This window comes from Siniperca chuatsi, linkage group LG7, assembly GCF_020085105.1.
Source record: "Siniperca chuatsi isolate FFG_IHB_CAS linkage group LG7, ASM2008510v1, whole genome shotgun sequence".
NCBI lineage: Eukaryota > Metazoa > Chordata > Actinopteri > Centrarchiformes > Sinipercidae > Siniperca > Siniperca chuatsi.
Genome location: NC_058048.1, coordinates 28,388,234 through 28,396,050, shown reverse-complemented (window position 1 = coordinate 28,396,050; position 7,817 = coordinate 28,388,234).

Here is a 7,817-nt window from a genome sequence, read left to right as displayed (position 1 = left end):
AAAGCAGAAATTATCTGATAAAAAGTACGAAACACAACAAAGAATTTGATCAATCCAAATCACTGGGTTCCAGCTGTTACATGACAGTTTTTAATAATACAACAAAATTCTTTTGGTCTTTAGGTCTCAATAACAAGCAATACATACAGATACTCAATGTTAAATACTTTAATAAATGGGCAACAGGTTGTCTGCCCTGTCCAGGGGTTGAAGTCTTGCCACTGTGACAGCAATAGGACTCAGATATTAAAATACTTATTACCATTAATGATGGATGTAATTGAAATTGTAAACAATCACTTACATTTGTCATAACACACTGGATCACTGCTGCTAGCTGAATAAACAGCTCTTTAGACAGCAGGAGTCAGTCCTAATCATTTCCAGCTGAGGCAATGGAGTGGCGTGGCAAGGGAAGGGAGAAGAGGATTATGGGAAAGTGAGTTTTTAGGTGAGTAAATCCTTTTACTGTTTTTACATTTCAATGATCTGGTCCAAACAAAACCAAACCAGGAACAGTTCCTGAGTCACCTCAGACACACAGACATATGAGATACAAGTCAGGTACCTAAATGAGATGCTCCTCAAATGCATCAGTATAATTATACGCTGCTATTTTAGCTCCAGTGTTGTGGTTGATACAGGTCAGCACGAGAGACGACAAGAATAAGAAGAAGGTGCTGGCAGCGGTGTTGACCAGGTCCTGCAGAATAATTGTTAGAATGAATGTTTTTCTCTAAAAAAATATTTTTTCATTCAACAAAACCCCCAAACTTCTCATAACAGCCCCTTGCCTAAAATATGATTTAAATCAGGAACTATCTGATAAAAAGATATTGAATTTGCATTTGAGCATTTGATGCCAGTTTTCAGTACTCTGTGCGTTGGACACATTTTGGTCAACACGAAAAAGTATCATGGTTCGATAAAGCTACTGCAAGTGTAAGTTTATTAATTAAATAAAAAATAAAGCTGTAGTAAAAGATTTTACAAGGAAGTTTTCTTGTGCAGCTTCATATTGTTTTTTATATTTTTCATGGCACAGGAGTAATGAAAGATTTCAGATTAAATTAATGCAGGGTGAGAAATATTGCCCAAAGTGACTTGGCTTTACCTTGTGGGATCTATAGAGTGGTTCTGTGTGCACATGAACCCTAAAGAGAAGAAACATTTGCAATTTGGAAGACACTTTCATAATCAAACTCTTTGCAGTATTAGTGTCAACTCTTCTCTCCGGGTGTCTCCACAGGGACTCCTCACTTTGTGCCATTGAACTAATGCAGCAACTTCAACCTCTGACCTCGGTGCAGAAAATAGAAACCACTTTATTTGTTCATCTGTTGCAGTGAAAATTTTTATATACTTATAGCTGGGGTCCATAGCACACAACTACTGTGTTATGTGAAATTAAACACTGAACTGAACCACTCAATGATTTAGCTTCTTAATAATGTATCATATATAGTTTATTTCGCTGGCTTTATTGGGTCCTGATGTGCTTTTCTTGTTATGTCTTTTGCTAAATATTAACTGTTCTCTAATGTTGAAAACACTAGAATAAGTAGTGTTTTTTAGTTTGTCTAGACTGAAGACCAGAGGGGACAAAAACTAAAATCTCCTGAGTGAAAAGCTAAGCCTTGCTAAATCAGTTCAGCCCTCTAAATCTCTTCATAAACTCCACTGACCTTTATAATAACTGTTAAGTCTTTGTTCTTAAGTACAGTATTATTGACTCCTTAACTATTGACTTGATTTAATGTAAACTCATGTTTGGATTAATTTTCTTCCTTTTGTGTTCTGTGTTTTTTATTATTAATTTTAACAGTTATTACAATACTTTATCCCCTGGGACGTTTGTTATTTCTAATCACTCACTCACTGATTTTTTTCTGTAATACAGTAGTGCCTTACGGTGTCAACTAAAGGTAATCTTTTTCCAATCTTCACACACGCAGACTCAGGACACATCATCAACACTGTCTATCATTACAATGTCAACACTAAAAATAACAGCATCATGACTGAGCATCCTTTAAATTTTTATCTACACCCCCCCTCCCTTTTTAAATTCACACTAATGACAAAGACACAAGAAAGAATGATAGAAACAATATCTTTTCAATTCATTTATGATGTTTCTTCTGTGTGTGTGTGTGTGTGTGTGAGTTCAGTTAGAAGCTGCTAAGCACAGAAAATGATATCAATGCTGAGATGAGACAGGCGGTGGGACTTGACACTGGCAATACAACACAGCTGCTGAGACAGCCGACAGCAGGAAGGAATGATGGTACACTCTGCCGTCCGATATGTGTGTCTGTGTGTGTGTGTGTGTGTGTGTGTGTGTGTGTGTGTGTGTGTGTGTGTATGTAAATATATATGTTTGTGCATGCACATTGATAAGCATTAAAAAGAACACAGGTGTGAATGGTAGACCTAACTGCATGGACACATGCATGTAGACACACATGATCAAAAAATATGCAACACACACAGAGAGGAGAACTGCAGAGTTAAAATATTACAGCTGTCCTGGTCAACATACCACTGATGTAAAATTAGAAATGAATGACTTATAGAATGAATGGGAACAATGACACACACACACACAGTACAACCATATGTTTGGTTTCACATGGCAAGAAAAAATTGCAGCAAACCTGAACAGACCTGATTTATGTGACTTACGTGATTTAAGTAACATGTGCAACGTTTCTGAAGAGCTTCCTGTTAAAAGCCATGCATGATTTTAATATAACTCATAAAGTTATGCATATGTGGCGTTTTATGATCCATGTGTTGTTTTTGTTTGTATCTATTGTTTTGTTCTCTGTAAAGCACTTTGTAATCTTGTTAAGAAAAGTGCTATATAAATAAAGTTTATTATTATAATATAAGATAAACATGAAATGACACATCAGAAATAATATGAGTTAATCCCAGATAAAATGTCTGGTATGCTCTCCACTGCTAGTCATGGATTAAATCCCAACTGTTTACTGTTCTGTGTCCATTATTCTGCCTTCTTCTCATCCGTCCTGCTGCTCTGGTAAAGAAATGTAAGTTTTGTCAATCTGGTCAAGTGAAGGTGTTTGAACAGATGAATGGAAGGAGGGACGGACAGACTGACAGCTGAGTCGATGCAATTCAATCGGGAGAACTGGTATTGGAGATTGCAGGACCTGGTGAGGCGGCACTAAAGATAGAAATCCACGCCCCTCCCCCCCCATGTCCGCGTCCCCCCCTCACGAGTTACTCAGGTAGCTCATGTTTCAATGTAAGCTCACCACTGTCACCTTCACAAAATACACACAAAACTCACAGAAATTCAAAACTATTATCCAAAAATTTGATAAATTAGTTACATAATCCAACAATTGAATTCGAAACACAGTGTAATGTTGCTCAGTGCAGATGGGTGAATAATCAATAGTGTGATTCCCTCAGGCAATTCAGCACAACACATCCAATTTATCTCACCACTATGAGAACACAACACCTCTGTCATCTATGTAATAGTACTGGTTCTATTTATATATGAATAAATCCCTGCGGGTTGTGTCCATTGTTCGTTGCTTATGATATCATCTTACTGATCACTATTAGTGTGAGAAGTTAGTGATAAATGTGCTGTCAACTAGACCTATAAGCATCATCACACACTCTGTTGGTAGTGAGTGGTATGGTTTTTTGCAAAATATGGATCAGTTCAAGAATGAACTCTGTTACTTTCATTGAGTTATATTGTTAAACAATAATTCAAATTCAACAAATCACAATCACAGAAGCCTTTATCTGACATAAACAATGTCAAATGTTCACAATATGTGGAGTAATATAGCAAATTTGTGCAGATATTCAAATTGAAGCGATACACTGCTCTGTCATCTGTTTTCTTTTTCTTCTCTTTGAAATGTTCAAGCTTTTCTAAAATGTTTTACAATCCTGGTCAAGTTATCTGCAGCTCCACCATCAAGCAGTTAAGAATAAAAGTCAGTCCTGATCAACAAAACTCCTTGCAAATATACTCTGATCATTTTGTGCCATGCAGCATTTAAGTTCATTTTTGCAGACCTTTGCAAATTAGTTAGCATTAGCAAATGCATTTGGTAGAAAATGTTATCCCACGCAGATGATGTTTTTTTTAAATCAACATAATGAGCAAAGGTTTATAATAAACTAATTTACTTTACTTTACTAATTTAAACTGTTCACTGCCAAAATGCTCATACTAAACATGTTTGCTGTCATTCACTGTCATTTAGTTTGTTTTCCTACAATATCTGCTCCTGGCAACTAAAGCATGATTCATGTTTTTTATGGTTATGTTATTGTGATGTTGGACAACTCAAAGTCAGTCAACTCAGTGCTTTAGTGCTAAAAAAGAAAAAATAAATCAAAATCAATGCAGCAGAACCAGAGATATCTTTATTCCAAGCATTCTTCTTCTTTGTCAGGTGTTTTGTGCTAGTAGCAGCTAATGTAGCCTGGAGCCTGGAGCCTGGAGCCTGGAGCCTGGAGCCTGGAGCCTGGAGCCTGGAGCCTGGAGCCTGGAGCCTGGAGCCTGGAGCAGAGATGTGGAGTGGGCTACAGAGGTCTGGTAAGCTCACTTCTTTCTGAATGCACACCCCAACCATCCACCCCGGTAACCCAGGCAGCAATTATGTTTCCTCCATAACATATTTGGTAAAGCTAATCAGTATTATACAATATAAACATATTTTCTAGGAGATAAAGTTGCAATAAAACAAAGAAAATTGTCTGCACAAAAACTGAAACATTTTCTTCCCCTTTGATTTGTGCAACCAAACATGAAGCCTCTCATCTCATTGGCCAAAACACCATCACTCCTTCTCATTTAGCCCGGCTCATTCCATTCCAGCACCTTTCACCGTGTGACAGACTTAACATGCACCCATCGTCAGAGTCGTCTTACAAATGCCTGGGTCTATTTGTGGGCTCCTCAAACTGTTAACATGATTTTTTCCTGCTCTGGCTCAGGACTTGTATCTCTGAAACAGTTAGTCCAGGTCAAATCTGAGGAATCCAAAGAAGGCAAGATCTGCCTCCCTTTGAGTTTAGGAAGTTATATCTTTAAATGTGAGTTGAAGAGGTGATTTTGTATCAGCTTAATTTTAAAACACTAATGTCAAGTCTTTGAAAAACAGTCATGATAAACACAAACAAAAAGACACAACAACTAAAATTCAGGAAAGGACCACATCTTGAACTCAGGTCAGTTTCTTGTTACATCCTCAGGTTTCACATCAAACCAGTTTTCTGTTTTCTTTCACTCTCTTCTCTGTCAGTACAGGAACCAAATTACAGAGCTATAAGATACCATATAATGTAGATAGAAACATACAAATGTGCGGCAGTGGAAGCCAAGACTGCCACTTGTTCCTGGCAACACCCATGTGTGAATGTGTGAATGCATGTAACCCTCAACTGCTCCCTAAGGCCTTTGCTGTAAAGAATAATCTGCCATCAGACTGCACGCCAGCTCAAACAAGGTTTATAAGATACTGTAAATATATGTCTCAGTGACTCCTGCCTTACTACTTAAAATGTTATCTAGGAAGTGTATAACTGATACAAGCCAGCACTAAAACACAAACAACACAAACAAGAAACTTGGAAAATGTGATGCTGAATTCACAAACAGCAGTTTGCCATTTAGAAAAATCCTGAATGCTTCAAAACTACATTAACTTTTTAAATATCATAAGATCATGTATGTATTTGTGCTTCCTCAAACACACAATGCATTGAAAATAAAAAACAGAAACACACACTACATGTATATTGATTTCATATTTAACTATACGTACAAGTTCAGACAGTAGACACACTAACAGGAACAATAAAAAAAATACTAAAAAGTTGAATCAACACCTTTCACTGTGCTAGTTTCCACCACCTGTTAGCGTGCACAGATGCATGCACACATTTGCAAATGCACTCACACAAACTAACCCTACGATCTCATATGTGACTCGTTGACACAGATCGGGCTGTGCAAACCATTTCCTCCCTCATCCTCAAACAAACACTGAATTCCATTCAATTTGATGTCATTTAGTTTGCACTAAGCCCATAAAAGTATTCAACCATCGGATTTTTGGCACACTCTGTTCATGAGATTCAGACAGAATCATTAGAAATGATTTACACCACAGTGTTCCTGGTTACATAACTGTCCTTGGTGCCTGTTTCCCCGGGGCAGCTGCAGGGTTTGGGGGGGGGGGTGCTGGGGGATACAATGACAGTCTAAACTGGGATATTGAATCTGCGCCACGGTGGCATACAAGCTACAGAACTAACTGGTCTGAATGGGCAGAAGACACACACAGCACATATCACACGTCAGTCAGCATGACCTTTTAGTTTTATTGATGGGAGTTTGTGGTAAAGGATGTAGTTGAGGGTAAAATGTTACTTTTGTATGTAAAATAGAGTTTACGTACAACCTTTTAGGCTGCTACAAGTCCTTGATGGTAATTCACAGCTACTGCTCTGGTGTTTTATTTTTCATCTTAGACTGATTGAGTGTTGATTTAGAGCAAAGGAACTGAGACTCAGAGTCTCTCTAAATCCCTACACTCATTAACACAACGATCATCTGCAAGCTGAAAGGATGGATACAACCACAAACATACACACACCTGTAGTATGCGAGCTATGTGTCAGTATGTGCTGAGTGCATTAGAGTACATAATTCTGCATCAAAGATGCAGCTCCTATACATTGATTATGTGGTCATTTGGTATATAGAGTTGATTATAGATAGATAGATAGATAGATAGATAGATAGATAGATAGATAGATAGATAGATAGATAGATAGATAGATAGATAGATAGATAGATAGATAGATAGATAGATAGATAGATAGATAGTAATGAAACCTGGGGATCATTCAGCAGGTGTGCTAATAATTTCAACAGTCTTTTTTAGCCTTGTATGTTTTGGGGGAAGCCCGATGTTTTGCTTCTCCTGTTTTCAAGTCACAAGCCAACACCCCCTTTATCTGCACACAATTAGAAATACAAGTTCTGTCTTTGTCCACCCAAATTTCCCAGCAGGTTTTAGCTTTCAAACCAGCATCTTTTTCAACTAGATAAATTACTGAATTCTGTCAAATCAAGCCACATTTAAACTGAAAGTCTGCTCTCCCCAGGTTTAGGCGTTGAGGTGGTAATGGATGTTTAAAAGTTAAACTAAGAAATGTTTGTAATCTGTTGTAATTGATATCTTGTTGTCAATATAAATTAAAAAACAGCATAAGTTGTTAAGGAAAGCTATCATGAAATATGTATAAACATCTGACCTGCAGGTTTAGGGAAACCTGGATCTTATGTGAGACTGCAGTCTGCATCACAGCGCCTCTCAGCTCCACCCCGCAATTTCTACTTTGTCACATGATGTGTGTCTGATTTATTATCTGTCTGCGATTGGTTACTGAGGTCTATCACATAACCAGTGGGGGGTAATGATGCTGGCACTCTTACAGTACAGAGCTGGACTCGAGATTTTACAAGGAGAGCGAGATCTCACTGAGTATAACCTTCTGTGAGCCCAGACTTGACTAATGGCCTTTTGCATTGGATACAAAGCAATACTAACCTAAAACGTGTCAGGCAGGATTTTGAATATGATATATGAATATGAAACTTCTGAGAAAAGCACAAGCCACACAAACACACTCCAGACGTGCTGAGAAAGCTGTGAACTTACAAATATTCACATGTTTAGATACATTTAAAAAGACGCTGGAATTTATGTTGCCAAATGTCTGTGTTTGGACAGCCTGTCACTATG